Source organism: Lissotriton helveticus, chromosome 10, assembly GCF_964261635.1.
Source record: "Lissotriton helveticus chromosome 10, aLisHel1.1, whole genome shotgun sequence".
Lineage (NCBI taxonomy): Eukaryota > Metazoa > Chordata > Amphibia > Caudata > Salamandridae > Lissotriton > Lissotriton helveticus.
Window position 1 is genome coordinate 1,114,899,264 of NC_136071.1, and position 21,345 is coordinate 1,114,920,608.

General features: G+C 42.6%; 1 protein-coding gene and 1 non-coding gene across 2 annotated transcripts in view; one reads left to right on the forward strand and one right to left on the reverse strand.

Moving 5' to 3' along the window:
• Nucleotides 1-21,345, reverse strand: part of COL6A6 (collagen type VI alpha 6 chain) — a 633,605-nt gene that overhangs the window by 424,049 nt on the left and 188,211 nt on the right. The gene's annotated exons all lie outside the window — the stretch shown is intronic.
• On the forward strand, nt 11,400-11,472 carry TRNAM-CAU (transfer RNA methionine (anticodon CAU)). The gene has a single exon. It is a non-coding gene; the product is annotated as a tRNA-Met (tRNA).

Below are 21,345 nucleotides of genomic sequence, written 5' to 3' on the forward strand. Positions count from 1 at the left end.
GAAACTCTTGTATACGTATAACTACACAGTGCCGACCGACACTGTGTAATATATATATTTATATGCAAAAAAGAAGGAGAGAATTCTGGGTAGTTCTCAAGTTTAGGTGGAAAGCAGCTCCTTTTAGAGCACTCTCAACACCAGCGACACGCTAGATCTGCTCACCTCAAATGTCTGTTTTTCTATTAAAGTTATATATATATATATATACATTTCCAACGAAGTTCGCCAGTCCCCCGGCCGTCTAGCGGCGGCGGGCTCGAGCGAGGAGGCGACCCTCAAACATTCCAAAACAGCAACTTTTCCATCAAAAAGAAGTCAGCTCGAGCCCAGATTCGTTAGCGTGAAGTTTTATTTAACACACAGGGATGCCAAAAAACACCCGACGCGTTTCGGTGCAGCCGCACCTTGGTCACGGGTAACAATAGTTTTTTCATGCAGTGTTTATAAAGTGAACAAATTATAAACATAAAAGTAGGACTACTTGTTCTCTCACAAGTGTATGTTACATCACAGAATGGCGGCCATCTTTGAATGTCTTTCATAATAAAGCAAAGCATGCATATACATTACTAAATGTTTCTGGAGTGACATTTAATTAAGTTGTTATCAGCTCATGTTGAGAGTTTGATTAGAGTCATACTGGCCTGAAATTAATTAAGCAATCATTATTTTGAAAATCAAATCTCGTGCATACGTGATATAATATATTTCGTTAAACATTGCAATACTGCCCTAGTGGGCTTAAAGGCACCTTATTGTGCGCATGTTTGGATTTAGCAGACCAAATATTTACACTCTTTTTCAAAGTACAATTCTGCCCAAGTGGGCCCGAGTTCAAAGTTTACACTTTCATAATGTCTTAATACTCCCAAATTTTATAATAAACACGATGCTATTGCTCATGTTGATCCATATCATTCAGCAGCCAATGGTTTCACATCCTCACTGTGTATCGACATATATGTCTCCTACAAACATAAAAATATATGGTCACTAAAGTATACAAACAATTTAAAAACAACATACAATGCTTCATATTAGCGATTTTTTCAGTGTACAGCTTTAAGTCTTTAAAAGGGGTGCTAATTATTAACCTAAATGAACAGAAAACTCGTCATCTTTGTTTAACCCCAGTGGTTGCACAGTATCGTATTTAATTATGAACTTGGACTCAAGTTGACGTAATTGTCTGAGTCTATCCCCACCGCGTTCAGACAGAGGGATCCTGTCTAAAGCGCAAAATTTTAGTGAACTGAGATTTTTCTGATAAAAGTCTTTAAAATGTTTGGCAATTGGATAATTTTTATCCTCATTTGTGATCGCCCTCATGTGCTCTAGCACACGTTTTTTTACTGGATGTTTGGTACTTCCAATGTACGTCAATGGGCATGAACATTGTAGTGCATATACACAGTAGTCAGATTTACATGTCAGGTGTTTTTGGATGCTGAAAGCTTTACTGTTGTTGGATAGGATAAGTTCTTTCCTATTAACACTGTCCTTGCAGGCTTTGCAAGATCGACAGGTAAAGAAACCTTTAATCGCTTTTGCATCCTTCTCATCTTTCACCGATGGTGCGCCTAAGGTAAGCCCGTCTGCGCCCGTCCGCGCTCCGGCAGCGCTCAGGGCCAGGAACTCTGCCAACCTGTTTGTCACGTGACTGTTTCTCCCATCACGTATAACCCTGACGATCTGAGGGCCCTCAACTGCCACCTCTCATGCAATGGCGCCCAATGGAATGTCTTAGATTCCTTTTCACGGATTTGTCCTCGGTGTTATTTTCGATTTAACTGCTCTGATCCCCCCTCCACTTCCCAGGCCAACAAAGATGGTGGGTCAATTATTCAAGCTGCTCTTATCAATGTCCGCTCCTTACCGAAGCATTCAGAAGAAGTGCACAAACTTATCATTGATAAAAGGCTTGATATCCTTTTCATCACGGAGACGTGGCTGAATGAGAGCTGCGCCCCAGTGGTTGAACTGGCTGTTCCCAGAGGATTCAAGATCACTAGACTGGACCGCATCATAGGCAGGGGAGGAGGTCTAGCTGTGATATATAGGGAGAAGTGGTCTTTTATGAAAGAATGTACGGGTGGGATTGAGGATGGGGAAGCTTTGTAATTCTCTCTGGCCCTGTCCCCTCAATTTACCCTGGGGGGTCTGTTGATTTATCGCCCACCTGGTCCTTTGGGCGCTTTTATTAAATCTTTGGAAGAGGTTGTTATCCAGAGAGCACTTAGATTCCCGAGTTTTTTAATGATGGGAGATTTTAATTTACACATGGACACGGGCCTAGCTCCCGGAGTGAAGGACCTGGAGGAGATCTGCGACCTTGGCCAGCTGGTGCAACAGGTGCGCTCTGCCACTCATGTAGGGGGTCACTGTTTAGATCTGGTGTATTCCAACTTCAGTATCTTAACCGACCCACCCCTCCCTGTCACTTGGTCGGACCACTTTCCAGTTCACTTTTCATGGGACATTAACAACACTCGTGTGCCGGTTAACCCTCAGCTTGAGGAATACCCAAGAAGAATTAATATCCCTGATTTGGCGGAGGCCCTCATGCACACTGCCCCAGCGAATGCACAAAACCTGAATGATGCTGTTGATAATTTTTCATCCTGGATAGACTCCACTATTAGATCACTACCAGAGTGTAAAGGGAAAAAGCATCGTAGGGCCACCCCCACATCCCCCTGGTATACCGACCAATTAAAGATTTTAAAATTAGGATGTAAAGAGCGAGAGCGAGTATGGAGAAGGAATTATTGCCCCATTGCAAAAACGGAACTCCGAATAGCACAACAAAATTACTATGCAGCAATTAAGTTGGCCAAAGCGGAATTTTACGCGGCCAGAATTCTTAAAGCCAAGAATAATAGCCGAGAAATTTTCTCCATTGTTAGGAGCTTCACAGCCCCAGTAGCAGAGAAGATGTCAGCCCCGATCTCAACAGATTGGTGTGAGCAACTATCCACCTATTTTATTGACAAAATACAAAAAATCCAAGATAGTCTCAAACCCTCTGACCAGCCCCCTCCTCTGCAAGTCGATCAACTCTTACACGATCGACTACCCTCGCCTTCACTATTCCAAGGAACAGAGGTTAAAGCCCAGATGTCCAAGGTCATAAATGTAGAGGAGGTGGATGTGATGGCTATACTAAAAGCATTGAAGTCGGGGTCCCCAGCAGATCCGTGCCCAGCAAGGGTCCTGAGTGGAGTGGCCGAGGTAGTTGCCCCTATGGTTACTGCTTAGGTCAACGAGTCATTACGTACAGGAACGGTTCCCTCCCAGTGGAAACAAGCCAAACTCCTCCCTCTGGAGGTTTTGGTTTTATAAAAAAAAAAATCCATCGGAGGGGCAACCCCGGGGGTCAGTACAGGAGTAGCTATTGGTCACCTTAGTCTTTTAAAAACTATGGATTGCCTAGCTTCTGATACTGATGTTATACCTAGCACCATTGAATGTCTATCTGATGAAGAACTAAATTTTGATTGTCCCAGTGGCAGTGGGTTCAAATCGAAGTCAAGGTTTTTGCCACAAATTCACAGTGATGTAATTGATGTGTTTGAAAAGGGCGTGATCACTGAATTCAAGAAACTAAATAAATCATGTAAACCCCAACATGACAATTTAACAAGACAGCAGAGAAAGGCCTTGGTTGAATTAAAAGACAATAGATGTATTGTGATAAAAATGTCAGATAAAGGCGGAAACGTTGTCGTATGGCCAACTGATATGTATCTGGCAGAGGGCAAAAGACAGCTTGTTGATCGGGAGAATTATGCAATTAGTTGCAGAAGTTCTTATGAAAAGAACAGTTTGGACTATCAGATCAAATTGCATAAGTGGAGACAAGATAATTTACTGTCTGAAGATGAATACAAATTTTTGAAATGTGACCACCCTAAACTTGCGGTATTATATCTTTTACCCAAGTTACATACAAATGTGAATACACCCCCGGGGAGACCAATTGTTTCCGCCATGGGTAGCACATATGAAAGTACTTCAAAATACATCGATCACTTTTTAAGATCTTATGTAGAACAATTACCATCGTATCTTCAAGATACAAGAGACTTCTTGAGAATCATTGAACCCCTACAATGGCAGGATAACATGTGGCTTATGACATTGGACGTAAATATGTCTGTACACATGTATACCCCACAATCTAGGTGTGAAGGCTAACCAACATTTCCTAAAACATCGAGATGTGAAATATTTAATGCACACCAACATGCTTGTCGAAATGATGTATACCTGTCTTTCTAGTAATTACTTGTTGTTCAATCACGTGGTCTACTGCCAGGCTCGGGGGACTGCGATGGGAACCTGCTTCGCCCCCAGCTACGCGGGTTTATACCTGGGCTGGTGGGAGGAGCAGGTGGCCAGTAACATCTCGGCCTTCACCCACAACGTAGTCCTCTGGGTCAGGTACATAGACGCCGTGTTTTGTCTGTGGAAAGGTAGCAAAGAAGCTGCATTACAATTTGTCACTGATTTGAATCAAAATGACTGCAATCTTCAATTCACAAGCACTATAGAGAAACAGTCTATTGAATTTTTAGATGTATTGGTGTCAGTTGAAAATGGGCGACTCAATAGCAGGCTGTTTCGCAAGCCCACGGCAGGCAACAGCCTGCTACATGCATCGAGCTGTCATCCAAAAAACTTGATTTGCAGTATACCATTCGGTGAATTATTGCGCGCTAAAAGAAATTGTGCAACCACCGCAGATTTTAACAAAGAAATGTGTGTGATGAAGGAAAGATTTAAGGAAAGGGGCTCTTCGGCTAAAGTGGTCGAACAAGCCTGTATCAAGGTCAAAAATGTAAATAGGAGTGACCTCCTTATCCCCAAACCACCAACCAATAGTGACGAAGGACCAATCAGATTTATCACCACCTATTCTAACCAGACTTATCAGGTGAGAAATAGTCTGAAAAAATATTGGCAGGTGTTAAAACTAGACTGTGTATTGAAAGATGCGGTTGGTAGTCAACCAAAGATTACCTTCAGAAAGTGCCCGGCATTAAAGGATATGCTATGTAGTAATATGGTGAAAGATGAGAAGGATGCAAAAGCGATTAAAGGTTTCTTTACCTGTTGAACTTGCAAAGCCTGCAAAGACAGTGTTAATAGGAAAGAACTTATCCTATCCAACAACAGTAAAGCTTTCAGCATCCAAAAACACCTGACATGTAAATCTGACTACTGTGTATATGCACTACAATGTTCATGCCCATTGACGTACATTGGAAGTACCAAACATCCAGTAAAAAAACATGTGCTAGAGCACATGAGGGCGATCACAAATGAGGATAAAAATTATCCAATTGCCAAACATTTTAAAGACTTTCATCAGAAAAATCTCAGTTCACAAAAATGTTGTGCTTTAGACAGGATCCCTCTGTCTGAACGCGGTGGGGATAGACTCAGACAATTACGTCAACTTGAGTCCAAGTTCATAATTAAATACGATACTGTGCAACCACTGGGGTTAAACAAAGATGAAGAGTTATCTGTTCATTTAGGTTAATAATTATCACCCCTTTTAAAGACTTAAAGCTGTACACTGAAAAAAATCGCTAATATGAAGCATTGTATGTTGTTTTTAAATTGTTTGTATACTTTAGTGACCATATATTTTTATGTTTGTAGGAGACATATATGTCAATACACAGTGAGGATGTGAAACCATTGGCTGCTGAATAATATGGAATAACATGAGCAATAGCATTGTGTTTATTATAAAATTTGGGAGTATTAAGACATTATGAAAGTGTGAACTTTGACCTCGGGCCCACTTGGGCAGAATTGTACTTTGAAAAAGAGTGTAAATATTTGGTCTGCTAAATCCAAATATGCGCACAATAAGGTGCCTTTAAGCCCACTAGGGCAGTATTGCAATGTTTAATGAAATATATTATATCACGTATGCACGAGATTTGATTTTCAAAATAATGATTGCTTAATTAATTTCAGGCCAGTATGGCTCTAATCAAACTCTCAACATGAGCTGATAACAACGTTATTAAATGTCACTCCCGAAACATTTAGTAATGTATATGCATGTTTTGCTTTATTATGAAAGACATTCAAAGATGGCCGCCATTCTGTGGTGTAACATACACTTGTGAGAGAACAAGTAGTCCTACTTTTATGTTTATAATTTATTCACTTTATAAACACTGCATGAAAAAACTATTGTTGAATCTGGGCTTGAGCTGACTTCTTTTTGATGGAAAAGTTGCTGTTTTGGAATATATATATATATATATATATATATATATATATATATATATATATATATATATATATATATATGACACCATTCCACCCAGGGCCAGCCGAACTCATGGCGGGTGCAACCGAAACCCGGAGGTGGAACCGCTTTAAAGATCAGCAAACACACGCTAACTTCGGTGCACACTCGGGGCATTAGTGGGCTTTGTCATATCCGCAGACGCGTTTCTGGCTTCTGCCTTCATCAGTGCGGAAAAGCCATTGATGATTGGCCACAGTCTTTTAAACAGTCCTGCCATTTGATAGGTGAATGAAGACGCCCCATTGCTGGCCACTCATTGGCCAAAGATACACCTATCAAATAGCAGGGCTGTTTAAAAGACTGTGGCCAATCATCGATGGCTTTTCTGCACTGATGAAGGCAGAAGCCAGAAACGCGTCTGCGGATATGACAAAGCCCACTAATGCCCCGAGTGTGCACCAAAGTTACCGTGTCCTTGCTGATCTTTAAAGCGGTTTCACCTCCGCTTTTCGGTTGCACCCGCCATGAGTTCGGCTGGCCCTAGGTGGAATGGTGTCTTTTCTATTAATTTGGGCTGCCAGAAACGCCACTAACAGATACTGTCGACCGAGTGAGGTCGCTCCTTATACAAAGCAGGAGTGTCTCTCTAATACGTGGGGCACTCACAGGTGTGGAGCGGCAGGCGAGGGGACACAGGGCCACAGGAAATGCAGCTGTCATTTAATTTCAACGATGGGTGCGCCATGAACATTGCGATTGGCAAGAAACAACGGGAATGAAGACGCCCCATTGCTGGCCGCTCATTGGCCAGTGATACACCTATCAAATGGCAGGACTGTTTAAAAGACTGTGGCCAATCATCAATGGCTTTTCCGCACTGATGAAGGCAGAAGCCAGAAACACGTCTGCGATATGACAAAGCCCACTAATGCCCCGAGTGTGCACCAAAGTTACAGTGTGTTTGCTGATCTTAAAAGCGGTTCCACCTCCGCTTTTCGATTGCACCCGCCATGAGTTCGGCTGGCCCTGGGTGGAATGGTGTCTTTTCTATTAATTTGGGCTGCCAGAAACGCCGCTAACAGATACTGTCGACCGAGTGAGGTTGTTGCTTATACAAAGCAGGAGTGTCTATCTAACACGTGGGGCACTCACAGGTGTGGAGCGGCAGGCGAGGGGACACAGGGCCACAGGAAATGCAGCTGTCATTTAATTTCAATGATGGGTGCGCCATGAACATTGCGATTGGCAAGAAACAACGGGAATGAAGACGCCCCATTGCTGGCCGCTCATTGGCCAGGGATACACCTATCCAATGACAGGACTGTTTAAAAGACTGTGGCCAATCATCGATGGCTTTTCCGCACTGATAAAGACAGAAGCCAGAAACGCGTCTGCGGATATGACAAAGCCCACTAATGCCCCGAGTGTGCACCGAAGGTACCGTGTGTTTGCTGATATATATATATATACATATATATATATATATATATATATATATATACTAGCAGCCCGTCCCGACGTTGTCCGGGAGCAATTAGGCTTCAGGGCCCCCGCCCGCCCCGACGTTGTCCGTGGGTCCCCCGGAGACTTCCTCCATATATTGCAGTATTATACCTCTATGTTTACTTTGTACGCTTTTGTAGCTGCCCGTCCCGACGTTGTCTGGGAGCAATTAGGCTTCAGGGCCCCCGCCCGCCCCGACGTTGTCCGTGGGTCCCCCGGAGCCTTCCTCTATATATTGCAGTATTATACCTCTATGTTTACTTTGTACGCTTTTGTAACCTGCACACGTAACTTTTTCCACCTGTAATGCACCGTTTGGCTCACTTTTTTAATGCTCCGTTTGCTTCCTCTTGCTACCTGCACACGTCACTTTTTCCTCCTATACCTCTATGTTTACTTTCTACGCTTTTGTAACCTGCACACGTAACTTTTTCCTCCTGTAATGCACCGTTTGACTCACTTTTGTAATGCTCCGTTTGCTTCCTCTTGCTCACGATGTATGCTTTTGTAACCTGCACACGTAACTTTTTCCTCCAGTAATGCACCGTTTGGCTCACTTTTGTAATGCTCCGTTTGCTTCCTCTTGCGATTTTCATTTTTACTTCATTTTTCCACCGCTCACCGCTCCTAAATAAATAAATAAATAAATAACCTACCTCATCCGCCGCTCACTGCTCCTCCCCGCCTGTCCGCCGCTCCTTACCGCTCCTCCCCGCGCCATATTTACAACAAGGGGTGGTGATGGACAGAGTCTCTGAATTAAGCAGAATACTCTCACCCAGTCAAGAGATCAGGGCTAGATCCAACACCGTTTTTTAGCTCATTGCACCATCCCAGTTTCAGAACCTGGCTGTATGCAAATTAGTCTGTCCCTGGCCCAGTGCATCATGGGAACAGGGCAGACCAGACTACAAAAGCCAATTCTTACACTGGGAAGGAAACAAGCTTCCGGGGACCGGTTTCTGGCATTTCAGCCGGTCTTCCTCGCGCTCCTGGACGCCGCTCCTCCCCGCGGTCCTCACGTCGGGCACGCACGTCGCGGCCGGCGCTTCTTTCAAGGGACTACTTTTTTTTCGGTAAATTTTTTAAATAACGTATATTTATTACGTTTATATAGCCTATGTCCATCTGCACACCCTGACGATTACAACGATGTATCGGGTGTGTGGATTGGCGCTGTGGTTCCCGAGTTTACCTGCCTCAAAGGTTCAAAGTTCTTCCTTTATAATAGTAGTATAGATATATATCCATTTTTCCTAAAAAAAAAGAAAGGTTAAAGTGATGTTATAGTTGATATAGGTATTGAAATGAGACACAAACTCACCTTGGGCCATGCGCAGTGGAGTATTGCCAGTGGGCCTGTGCCCAATCATCCACAGGCATCCTTCTGCAGGTGGCCAACTACCTCTGCACCCATAGTGTGTACTGAGGTATGACTGCGGGCTTGGCTTTGATGTCAGACCCTGCAGGCAACCCTGCATGGACATCCATCCCCTGTTGCACACAAAGCTTTTATACCAAAGTTTTTAATGCTTTAAAATTAGAGAGCCACTGTGAAACTGTGGGCCAGATGTATGACCATTCCTTTTTGCGGGTTTTTTGTTAATCACAATTTGCAACTAGCAAAATGGAATGTACTAATGTGTCTCAGAAACATTTAGCGATTACCAATGGGGTTGCAAAGGATCTGCCTCATCAATAGTCATAAGGCAGGTCACAATTTTCGACCAATTGTGACTGGGCTACAATCACGGGGATGATGGCCTGCTGGGGACAGCACACCACCATGTCTGTGTTTGCTTTTTAAATAAAGCAACCTTTTAATTTTAAATGCAACCCGTTTTCCTTCAAGGAAAATGGGATGTATTTAAAAAAAAAAACGTAACATTTTCTTTTAATTTTATAAGGGGACCAATGCCTGCTCTTAAAAAAATATTTTCATTGTCGAACACACAGGAAAAGGGGTACCCTTCCCGTTTGCAACTGGCTTACCAGCAATTTAAAAATGGTGGTAACAGGGATTGTTTTGCGACCACATTTGCAGTTGCAAAACAATCGTACATTCCCTTCCGACTTGCTATTAGAAAAGACCCCCTGGTATGCCCCTTCCTAATAGAGACTCGCACACCCTATTTTGCGAGTCGGTAATAGGTTACTGACTCATAAAATAGGGTTTGTACATGCTAAAACCATTTTTCACAAACAGTCTGATTTTCCATTTGCGACCGCTATATATGGTTGTACATCTGACCCTGTCAGAAAATAGATAGGAGGAGGGCTACCTCTATAACTATTCTTAGCCTCTTTAAAAATACATTATATCTTATATTACAAAAAACACCTACTTCCCCTCTCATTTTTAACCAGCTGGTTTCATGCCTGCATTCTCAATGCTCATTTACTTTAGCCTGCTACTTAGGAAAGGCTTTAGATTGTACATCTCCTATTCCAATAAAATGGCGCCTCAATTTTATCTTGAATCAAAAATGCTACTGCTATGTCCATTAGAAGTCTGTGGTGAAGCTCCATTTGATAACTAGGGAGTTAACTCACTGGCTGCTGCTGGAAGCGCATAATACACGCTGCAAATCAGAAAGTTTTACTGACAAGTTTTACGGATTGACATCTCTTGGACCTGTCTGATGAGTTCATCGCCATATCCCTTTACCTATTACAAAGGCTGCATGAAATCAGCCTGCATTCCACTCTTTTGCATTGGTTTTGCTCATGTCTGCAGAGTAAATCTCAATCAGTACAGCTGCACCCTTTTAAATCCAAGCCAAGGTTGACACATTGTGGTGTTCCCGAGGGGTCATCCCTGAGCCCTACTTTGTTTAATGTGTATATGTCAGCTTTGGTGGGTATTGTTAAAGCTTGGGGGTTTGAGATCAGTACCTATGCCAATGGCACTCAGCTTATTATTTCCAGTAATGAATGATAAGAATACAGAGACGTTCATGAAATCTAGTGAGCTGCCTTACAAAGATGGCAAGGTGGATGCAGTATCACTGTCTGAAACTCAAGGCTGAAAAGACTGAAATTCTGCTCTTTGGTAGTGCACGTAATCTTTGAAATGATGTTCGTGGCCCTCTTTGTTAGGCCCTGCCACAAGGCCTAAAAGATTTGTTAAGAATCTAGGTTTCCTGATCATTTATTCCCACTCCATGCAGGACCAGGTAAATCCTGTCTGTGGGAGCTGTTTTGGGTTCCTATAGACTCATTGCAGATCATTTCAGTTAATCCTGGTGGCGTGACACCAGACCCTTGTACAACCTTTGATTTTGAGTAGATTAGATTCCTTCAATGCTCTGTATGTTAGAATGGTTGAGTGTTTGTTTACTCACGTCCAATTGATTCAAAACGCTGTGGCAAGACAGATTTGCCGCATTCCATTCAGGAGCTCAGTTGGGAATAGTTTAAATTCTCTTCACTGGCTACCAGTTCACAAGAGAGCCATCTTTAAGCTACCTTCCCATGCGCATAGAGTGCTTTATGACAGCGGTTCAGTGATCTTGTGTAGAAAACTCACTTTTTACAAGACAGTGCAGGCTCTTCGCTCGGATAGAAGGCTTTGATACCATGTAGGCGAATTAAGAGACCTGGAATAGTTGGCTGTGCCCGGGTGGCTCAGTCGGTAGAGCATGAGACTCATAATCTCAGGGTCGTGGGTTTGTGCCCCACGTTGGGTGCCAATTTTGAAAGCCGCCTTTTAGGTGTGGAGACGGGTTAAGCGCCATCTAGGCCTTATGAATCTAAATGCTTATACCCCTTTGGAAACCGTTGGTGTTCTTCCTTTGATTTTTTGAGACCAAACGGTTTATAGGTGGCGTCAGAAGGGAATTTGTCGCTTGGGAGATATTTGTCCTGATGGCATACTTCCTGCTTTTACAGATTTCCAAGCACAATACTGCTTGCCAAGACATGATATTTTCAAATATCTGCAAATTCACAGTTTTTTTTAGCACGCTTGGTCCTGGTTTAGAGTCTCAATTTAGAAAATGTTCATTAATAGATCTCTTGGAGAAACGAACACCTATTGGTTTATTGTATTCTAACGTGATAATGTTACTCCCAGCAGATCTAGAGCAATGCCAAGACAAGTGGGCAAGAAAATTAAATATAGAGGGGATTGATTTAACCAATTCCATATCTTTGGCAAATCAAGTTTTGTTGACAGGTCGGATGCGGGCACAGCACTATATGTCTATTTATGACATGTAGTACACCCCTGGTAAAATCTCTAAATGGGGCACAGGAGTTGGAACTAAATGTAGTAGGTGCGGTGCTTTTGCTGCAGATGCGCTCCATATGTTTTTTACGTGCCGTAAATTGATTGATTTTTTTTCTGGTATTGAACATTTTCTTGCTTTGATAATTGGCGTGCCAGTGGGTATCACCAGGAAATTGGTGCTGACAGGTGTTAAGACAGAAGCTGTTTTACCAACATCTGAAACAACAACTGCTTTTGTATTTATCTGTGTGGCGATTGTACGTGCCTGCATTACGAAGGTCTGGATTTCTCCAGATCCTCCATCATTTCTCTCTTGGCGGGCAAGACTGCTGGCAATGTATAATTTGGAAGCTGCCATCTATAAAGCTAAGGAGAATAGGAAGAGGCTCTTTGGGGCAAGGATGTGGGCCCCCTGTAGCTGATTGGATTTAAGCTACATTGATTTTTTCTTTGACATATATATTTTCTCTGCTGTTTTTCTCTCTTATTGTCATAACTGTGAGTGTAATGGTGTTGTCTTTTTTCTCACCCCATGTATATTTATTTGTTTTTTTTCTTTTATGTTTGTGTCATGCTTGTTTACTCCTTGCATAAAAATTGAAAAATAAAACAATTGAAAAAAAAATGGAATAGTTGGCCGTTCTTTCAATTACTTGGTAGCTTCACTCTGGAACATCCTCTCTCTTAATTTAAGTTTGACTTCTGATTTCCTAACCTTCCGGAGGATGATGAACACTAGGGTCTAATGGCTCTTTGTGATCTATGGAGTTTACCTGGTCTGAGGTTAAGCGCCGGGATATCCCTTCTGGGATGATTGAGCATTATACAAATATTATAAAGAAAGAAAGAAATAAGGAAGATATTTGAGAACTCTTAGACAATATTTCCTACTTTTTTTTCTAAACCATAATTTGTATGACAAAAAACCCATAATTTCTTCATTTAATGCAGCATTCTCTGTAGGAAATGCTTTCATTTTTTTAGCTTTGATTGCATCAAGATGATGTTCAAGTGTGCCATAATGTTGTCATAAATGCAGAAATTAGGGCTCTAGTTGTTCATTAGTACACATAAATGAAGCTGCTATAGAACAATGGGGAGTCAGCTGAAAGGGTGCTGGTGGAAGTACGGTTCACTCAGCGTACCAGACTTTTGCTCTTACATTGATAATAGGATATTCCAGAATTTATAGGAAATATGCCCTCCTTTTGGCTTTCTAGAGCACTAACCATCATTTCTATGACAAAAACAAACCCCACATTTTATTGATTTACTACAGTATCCCCTGTAGGTAATGCTTTCAGTTTTACAGCTTTGATTCCATGATGAAGGTGCTTAGGTGTGCCACAAGTTTGTTATAAACACCTATGGATAGCACTCTAGTTGCTCATTTGAAAACTGTGGTGAAGTGGCAGTAGTACACTGAGGAATCAATTGACATGCCAGATGCTAAAACTGTAAGTACATGTTTTAGTGAGAATATCAGACTTTTTTTTCACATGGCTGAGGAAGATAGTGTGTATGTACATAAATTGCGTTCTCATTTTAACTTCTGGAACACCTAACTTAACCTCTAGGAGAAAGTCATGAGAGAAATTGGTTTTCTCTTAGACATGGTTCATCAAATGTCAGAAAAGCACCAGCATTTTTCACAGCGTAAAATCACTACAGAACACACCACAATTTCTAAATTAGTATGGTGCCACTAACAAATAATTGGTATTGTGACTAAAATCTGTTATCACTCTTCATGTGTTCCTTTTTGGGACCAAAATAAGCTTTCAGTACAATGCATTTCAAACAGGAACATGTTGTGGCCAACGAACCAAGGGGGTCCCTGGACCCGCCCACATGGCCCAGGGGTTAGAATGTGCTCACCCGTTGCGTACATGTTTTTTTAATTCATTTTCAAGATGTTGGGCCATGTTCTTGAGTCCTGTCATAGCTGCCACAATATATTGTTCATGTTGTGGTCACCCAACCAGGATTGACCAATCTCCATTAAATTGGGCAATCGGAGCATGGCTGGATATCAACTGTCCAGATATCGCTAACTTTTTCTGGTGGTTAACATCTTCATGCCCACCAAACACAATTTTAAATGCTAATTTATTGAAAAGAACTGAACAAATTTACACCAAATAACACAAATCACGCTTTCTGAGTTGAGTTCTAACTTTCTGCCAACTTTGATGTAAGAGCAAACTTTCCTATGGGAATTAAACTGGAATATCAATGTTTTGGGCCCCTCATTTTTCTAGACCCTGCCTGACAGATTAATGCGAAATTTTCCATGAAGGAGCGAAGTTGATGATCTTTTTTATAGAAAGCTTTCTGCAGATTCATCAAACGGTGCCAAAATTAATAAACAACAAAAATGCCTTTCCTATTGAAAGTCTAACCTAAGTATAAGTACTCTAGCACTATAGCCACCAAAGGCAAATATATGCTAATACATGTTATGGTGCTTTTATTGCACAAAAAGTAATGGTATAAAACACATATATAGAATATATAGAAAATGTTTCAAGGTTGCCTGAGAAATACAAATTTCACCAGTATAATGACAGCTGCCAAACCACCCTGCAGGCTTTTAGGGTTGTGTGACATGGGGGACCAAATTCTGCTGCAAGGTTATAAGCAGCAACAAATGCAAATTATGGGTCACACTCTCGGGCTGTATTATTTTCATCAGTTTGTGTCAGAAACAATATTTTGGGAGAAATCTGCACATTTTGTAAATTATGTGACAGAAGTAGCAAATCCATAATTATGCGGTGCATGCTGCAAACTTCAGAATTGCATAAATCCATGGACCTTAGGAAAGCCCATTCTGTTATTTATCCACAATTGATTAGTAAATAATAAGCAAAACGCAAACATTTTAATTCTAATCAGGGTCCAATATTATGTGCACTTTATACAAAATAGCTTTTCAAGCTAAATCCCCCAAAATAAACATGTAACATAAAATATATATTAGTTACATGTGTAATATGGCACTTATTGCAATTTCAGGCTTCTGCTAACATTTAGGTAGTTTATTATGTTACCAGTGCCCATAATTCCCTCTTAGAAGATCCCATGAACTCCAAACACAACTCATTAAGTTGCATGATGGAAGTCACCACCTGGATGCGCACCAACTAGCTGCAACTCAATGCAGAGAAAATGAAAGTCCTGGTTTTTGGACCCAACTCCTCCCCCTGGGACGCTACCTGGTAGCCTGCCGAATTGGGACCTACCCAACACCGACCGACTGGACATGAAACCTCAGCATCATCCTGGACACCAAACTCTTCGTGAGACCCCAAATCAATGTCATAACATCCGCCTGCTTCAACATCCTTACCATGCTCAGCAATATCTTCAATAGCTACCCCTAGACACCAGGAAGACCGGCTCTGATCACAAGCAGGTTAGACTACGGCAACCCTCCATACCACTGAATACCCACCCACCTCACACACAAGCTCCAAACCATCCAAAACGTTGCCTCAAGATTGGTTCTCAACCTTCCCCACCGCCTATTTTCCAAGTTCTTGAGGCGACCCTTGCCACGCCGTCTGACCGTAGACTGATAATGTGAGTGCGCGCTGGGATGCTGAGCTCTGCTCCAATACGTATCCCGGCTGGCAGACATGCATGGGATGCAGAGATGACGCACTTTCTCACAGATGAACAATGACGCTACTGCTGTGCTAAGACTCAGTTGCTTTCCTCCAATTATAGACTACGCCTCATACATTATAAATACCTTCCCCATCTCTTTTGTACCCCGGAGAGGTTGTATAAATTGGCTGAATTGTGGATGCACAATGCATGCATTTTTTACGCCTAGCGCATCTGTTTTTTGCATCTCTCCTGGGATTTTCCAGACCTACTGAGCTTCTGGACTGAGATATTTGTGATGATCGAGGAAATTACTGCCCATACCCCCAAGTTCACTCTGCATTTTGTGCGGCTGGGATACATAAACGGTATACCTGCTGAGGTACTTAGACTAACTGCACTTCTTCTTTTGCTTGCCAAACGTAGAGTTGCAATGAGGTAGGTCTGACGTGCACTGCCACTTGCGGCTGACTGGCTGAAGGATGCAGTGTACTGTCAGGAGCAGCTTAGTGCCTTTTGGGAGCTAATACCAATGCATTCCAGCCATAGAGATATCTGGTCTTCTTTGGAACTGTATCTATACACCTGGACCGACGCATTAAACCAAATCCAAAATGTTGCTGAGCCTGAGAAAATGACAGTAGGTGACTCAGGATAGTCTCTATTTGTTGAAAACCTGCTCAAAACTGGTGGTATGTTCTAAGTACATCACAAGTTTACATGTCAAAACACCCTGATCATAAATGCCTCATTGCTGAGTGAATTCTCTCTCTATATCTCTTATTTTCCCTCCTTTTTTTCTTCCCTCTTCTTTCTGCTCTTCTTTTATTACTGGTACCGGACGGTTTACATCTTCTGTGTTAGATATATTGTGAGCCGTGACTTAGTACCATTGAATTGTATGATGCCTGCTGTATCCACTTTACTCTGCAATCTTTTAAATGTAATAAAAAGAATTTACAAAAAAAAAACTTGCTCACCACACCCACATCACGCCTCATCTCCGGGAAGTCCATTGGCTCCCTGTCCAGAAACGCTGCCAGTTTAATATACTCACCCGCCCCTACAAGCTCTGTATCAGAAAGGACTTCCCTACCTCAACCCCCGACTACACTTCTACTAGCCAACCTGGAATCTCTGATCCACCTTGTCCCTTGCACAAATTCCCCATAATCACCAATGCAGGTCAGGAGACCGCTTATTCTCCTACCTAGAAGCAAGGACCTGGAACGCCCCCCAAGGGCATCAGAACAGCTACCACACTCACAACATTCAGTAAGAAACTGATGACCTGGCTGTTTGATTGATGCTTTGGACCTCCCGCACTTACTCAGTGCTTAGATACCCTAACGGGTGATTCGTTCATACTATATCAATTTTACATTACATCAATGGCAATTCTAGATCATATTATAGCTGTCCATTATATATATAGAACTTGCAGTCTATGACTTTTGTCATTTTTTAGACTTGTGCATTAACATTCACAGCAGGTAATGGAACAGTGCACTCTCTGCAGAGCTCTTTGCGTAACCTGACTGCCAGAGGTTTGACTACTAGCAAGGTGGACTCAATTCCAACCCTGCTAAGTTTGAGAAAAAAAGTTCAATTTAGTTGGATTGCAGCAACAACTATCACACCCAGAGCTAAAGCCAATAACAATCTCATCATCAACAATAGTCAGCCGGAAAGGTGTTTTCTGACCTTCCGTAAGGGTATCAAGACCTGGCTATTTGATATGTAAGCTTCTGCCTTTCTGTCTCCTTACCTTGTGTCTACTTTAGCGCCGGGAAACCTCCGGGTAGCTGCGCGCTTAATCAAGTGTAATTATAAATAAATATAAATAAATAAAAGCAAATTCAGCACACAATTTGCATATTTCCCTGGGGTTCTAACACGCCAGTGAATAATGTCAGTATTCTCAGGACCAGAACCCAACATAAATCTGTCTTTTCTCTTCCAGCAGTCCTCCTGTTAAAACTGAAGCTCAACAAAAACACAATATCCAACTAAATTATTATTCCCTGCGAGTTGCCATGCATTAGTGATTGATTGCCTTCAAAGGTGTGATATGTGGCATTATATAAAAACAGTCAATTATTATTTAATGATGTCGATGAGAGATTTACTGAGGCATTAAGAATGCAACTGAATGTGGGTGTTGAAGAGTTTTTTTCATCATTCCTGCACTTGTGATTTTTACACCTGCCAGAAATTCACAAATGGATTTAGTGGCGGCTGCTAGGGAACAGTGGTGGTGTGCGGTGGCAGGTTAGATGCCGCCTCTGCTCAGCCCTCTATATATTATTGGCTCCCGGCAGCACTCAGACTCCCTGACTTTGCTGTCACCAGCATGACAGCAGTATCGTGATTGGTCTGAGTGGCCTGGTTTGCCGCTCAGACAGTGTCTGGGAGTCTGAGACTGTTCTCCACCCAGCTGTGCAACACATCCAGGTGGAGAAATGCTTAGTGAGCATATCTGTTTGGCGGTAAACTATGTTTATGTCGAAACATTTTTCCTGCATGGAATCACAACGCAGTCGTTACAACGACCGCGTTGTGATTCCGCATACCGGAACAACGACTTGCAGAGGGAGGGGGGGGGAGTGTTAGATTTAAAATCCAACACCTTCCCTAGTGTCCACACAGACTGGAGTTGGAATAGTAAATTATACTATTCCAACATGCAGCGCCCCCTCCGCAAGTCGTTTTTCCGACTTGCGGAGTTATGGTATGCGGAATCACAACGCGGTCATTGTAACAATCGCGTTGTGTTTCTATGCGGGACAAAGACCTATATTCCTATTTGGCTGGCCCAAGATGGCCTGTCAAACCGCCATGTGCACTTATGGTGCACAAAACACTCCTCCTGACGCTGCCGACAGCCAAGTCCCGCTCTGCCCTAACCTGGCTCAGTACTAAAAAAAAAATGGTAATAACTTTGTATTATTATTAATTTATTTTTCCTTTTGCACTGCACAGAGAACAGTGGGGAGACCGCTGAATATATTCCTGGTGGGTCTAAATGCATTTACTAGTGCAGATTTCTCTTCCACAAATGAAATAACATCTACTGTACGAATTCTACTCCAAGGGTCAGTAATTTGCTTCGGAGGTTTGGGAACACCCACAAATGTGTATGTCTATTGGTTATTAGCAAACTCCTCTCCGACCCCTTTCCACTCTGGAGTTGATGAGAGATATACTGTAGACAAAGGCTGGGTAAATTCTTCATCCAGGATGGGCAGGAAAAACGTCACCACCAGATTTGCTTGAGGTGCAGGGGAACATTTTTCCCCAAAGAAAGAAAAAATACCAGAAAGTCATGTTTTTACATTCTTTCAGTAAAGCATTATGATGAAAGCTTGCAAGGTGAGACGTGTCCCTTCTACTGGTGGACACCTTTTAGATAGACCCCCCAAAGGGCTGCGAAACCTCTCCGATGTTCCAATGGGAGTCCTCGAAGAAGAGATAAGCTTACTTCTCCCAGACAACACTAAACACCTCTCTACTAATGACCTCACTGATTGTTACAATGCCAAGCTAATATCTATCCTCGACAAAATAGCGCCCCTAAAACTCAAAAAGAGTAGAGCCATCCCATCCAGATCATGGTTCAACTCCGAACTCCACTCCGAAAAAAGATTACTAAGAGCCAAAGAAAGAAAGTGGAGAAATAACCCTTCTTCTATTCTTCGTGACCAACTCAAATCAGCGCGCAGGAAGTACAACAATCACATCAAAAACAAAAAATCCAGCTTTTTCCGCTCAGCACTGGACAGTGCCAAAAGCAGACCCAAGGAGCGCTATAGCATTATCAGACAACAAACCTCCAAGCCCATACCCTCCTCTGTGCAGGCGTCCAAAGAACTATGCAACAAGTTCGCCAAATTTTTCAAGGACAAGATTACAAAAATCGAACTCTCACTGGACGACATCAACACGCAGCACGCAAAGAGCAATGCGGCTGGGTCACCAGACCTTTCACCTGATCTCTCTCCTGGTCCCTCCCCCAATTCCTGGCTCAGTTTCCATCCTATCCAAGAAACTGAGATAATCACGCTGATCTCCACCTCCAAACCCTCAGCCCATGTCCTTGATCCCATTCCTCCCCTACTGACCAAAAAAATGAAGCACGCTCTAGCCCCGCTCTGGAGCACGATCATAAATAGCTCCCTGAAAAGCGGAGTGGTTCCTGACTGCCTCAAAATGGGTCAAGTCACACCCCTGTTGAAAAAACCTGGACTAGATGTGACAGATCTAAACAACTATAGACCTGTGTCGAACCTCCCCCTTCTCTCAAAAACACTTGAAAGATGCGTACTACATCAACTGACCCAGCACCTGGACAACATCAACCTCCTGGACCCCCACCAGTCTGGCTTCAGAAAAGGCTGCAGCACAGAAACCGCGATTCTCAATATCATCGACGATATACATGGATCACTAGACTCCGACCAATGCTGCCTCCTCATTCTCCTTGACCTCTCGGCAGCATTTGATACTGTTGATCACAAACTCCTCTTAAGGACTCTCCAAAAAAGAGCCCGCCTTGGCGAGGTAGTCCTCAAATGGTTCTCCTCCTTCCTCCACAACCGCACACAAAAAATAAAAATAAAAAACTTTACCTCCGACCTCCAGCAAGTCAACAGGGGAGTCCCTCAAGGCTCGGTGCTTTCACCGCAACTCTTTAATATCTACATGGAACCTCTTTCCAAACTACTCAGAAAAGCCAACATTCACTTCCATCTCTATGCAGATGATACCCAGATCTATTTGGAAACAACCTCTCTCAAAGACATACAAAGACTCAATGATGTCTTGAAAGATGTCTAACGTTGGCTCACAAGTAATCACTTAAAACTTAACCCTGACAAGACAGAGACACTCCTCATCTCAAATAAGGAAGACAACCCACAAATTGCTGAGTAGTTAAAGGCCATTGATGCACTTAATGGAAATCTGATTCTAGCGGACTCTGTCAAATCCCTAGGCATTACTCTCGATCCAAAACTGAATATGACAAGACACATTAAGAATTCGGCCAAAAGCGCGTTCCTTAGCCTAAAACTACTGAACAAATTAAAATCCTACATTCCGCCCAATGACCTCAAACAGGCCACCCGATCTCTGGTTCTGTCAAGACTGGACTATGGGAACGCAGTCCTCTCAGGAATTCCAAAATCACACTTGGCTCCCATCAAAACAACGCTACATGCGGCTGCTAGAATGATCACCGGTATCAAGAAATATGATCATATCTCCCCTACACTCAAGGAACTGAAATGGCTCCCAGCAGAAATGCGGATTAGCTTCAGAACAGCTTGCCTCACCCATAAAGACCTTCACACCGGCAAACCAGATTACCTGGCAAAAAACTCATAAAAGCAGGTCAGTCCAGGAACCTAAGAAGCTCAAACTCCCTTCTACTCATCCCAGCTAAGACCAGAAAGAAAATAACTGCTGACCGATCTTTCACCGGAAGCGCTCCCAGAATCTGGAATTCCATCCCCCACATATCAGAATCATTCCCTCTTATGTAGAATTCAAACGCCAACTCAAAAACCTGTTCCTCAACCGCTCCTTTGGAAATGGATAGTGGGGAGCAATTAACAATGATCGAGCTCTGCTCCAGTTCTAAGACTCTGAAGATCCTTGAAGAAAAAAATGTCATTTTACTACAATGTGTTGCTCTTTCATTTTTTCGCTCCTCTGTGGA